The following is a 1,971-nucleotide window of genomic DNA, read 5'->3' as shown; positions in this document are numbered from 1 at the left end:
TTAAGAATACATGATGTGTCTTTCTTTTTCAAGACCTTTGCAGACTTCACATGTAATGCTCATCTCTGAACCTCACTTTTCTTACCCTGATTAACTCCTATTTATCTCTCAAATTTAACTAAAATGTCTAAGAAGCCTTCTCTGTGCTCCCATAGCATCCTGTATTTTTCCTTTTTGTCACTTATTACAATTAGTCAATATGTATTTATTAGTGTAATTTTATTAATTAATATCAGTCTTTTCCAAACAGGAATGTCAGGGATCATGTGTCTCTTGTTGACTACTATATATTCAGTGTCCTTAGTACATTCTGGACTATTGTAGGTGCTCAATAAATATTGGTTTAATTAATTATGCATTCTAATGGGCTTGTTCAAATTCTTTTCCATACCATAGAGTAAAACCAAACTATCTGAAACTTAAAAAATAAAAAACTGACTCCCGTCCTTGTTGCTTTGAAATTGGAACAAATATCTTTATAATGGAAGATGTATACTTACATTATTTAGAAACTACAGCACTTTTCTGCCTTCTTTTTACTTACTGTCCAAGGGAGAGTACTTGACAAATAATATCTGTTTCTCTGTGAAGAATCTAGATTAATAATATTTCAAATTTTAATCCACAACAGATTGGGGGGGTAGATAAATATATAAAGAGACAGATGGATAGAGTGATAGATCAATAGATTGCTCTATTGATAGAGACCAACAGACAGCTAGATACAGAGTATATTCAGCTTGGCTGGTTCATATATCTGTGAGTCCACTAGAAGTCAGCTGATCTGGGTTGGACATGCACGTTCACTTAAGGCTAGCACTGGTGTATTGTCACTTCTTCCTATTCTATTGGCCAAAGCAAGTCACATGGAGAAACTTAAAGTCAAGTGCCAGAGAAATATACACTGCCTCTTTAATGGGAAGACCATATTCACATAAAAAGGACATATATACAGGAGGCTTTGTCCCAAAGTTTTGAACAAATATGCAATGTACCAACAAGAGACAAGAAATAGAAATATCAAAGCAGAGTATATATATACAACCAATTAGATATAGAAGTAGTAAAGCTTGGATGAATGTTTTTCATCACATTTGTAAAGAATTTGTTCCCTATATCATTATATTTTCTGCTGATCTGCAAATATCATGCATGACATTTTGTGCTGACTATCTTACTTGTTTACACTTATGTATAAGGAAATTTATACTGAGCACTCTTACTCTAGTGTTTAGCTACAAATAGGATAGCCATTTTTGTATATTTGAGTTTTAAATCATATAAATAAAACCAACTCCAAATATTACTATTCCTTAACTTCATGTCATTATAGTTTACCCTAAATTATATATTATATATAATTAATATATATAAATGTTAATCATCTTCTTGGGAATCAAGTTTTTGTTCCCAAGATAATGAAACTCATAGTCTTGATAGTGGGATTGGGTTGTATAAGGTGGGAAAGGTTAAGAGCCACTGAACTCAGTGCCCTCACAGAGTCCTGCAAAGCTCTTTAGTTTTCTATTTAATTAGGTTCCTAGATCACAATTATCCAACTATTTTACTACTTACAAAACAATATAACATTGGCCAACTACACTATATCTGTATGTCAGGGATGTGCAAAAGTAGTCTTTCTTAACTGTTTTCAGTTTTAATAACCACATTTATAATTTATTATATTTCCAGCACAAGTTATTAATATGCTTACTATAAAATAAGGAACTCTGAGCAACCTGCACTAAATCACTTGCAGTAGGAGTCATACTAGATTGAGTCACGGAAGTTTATCAATTGGACAGTACATGGTATATTTAAATGATAACTAGTGGCAAGGCTGAAGGAAGCAAATGCATAGGTTATTTAAGGATTTTGACCGGTGAGAATGTCAATTAAAGTTTAGAGGAAACTAAATGTCTATAATTAATACCTGTACACAGCTTCTGGCCTTCAGGCTCACCTTGCCCA

Source organism: Myotis lucifugus, unplaced genomic scaffold (genome assembly GCF_000147115.1).
Source record: "Myotis lucifugus unplaced genomic scaffold, Myoluc2.0 scaffold_221, whole genome shotgun sequence".
In the NCBI taxonomy this organism is placed as follows: Eukaryota; Metazoa; Chordata; class Mammalia; order Chiroptera; family Vespertilionidae; genus Myotis; species Myotis lucifugus.
The sequence above is the reverse complement of the archived record's forward strand: the minus strand, read 5'-3'. Positions refer to the sequence as shown.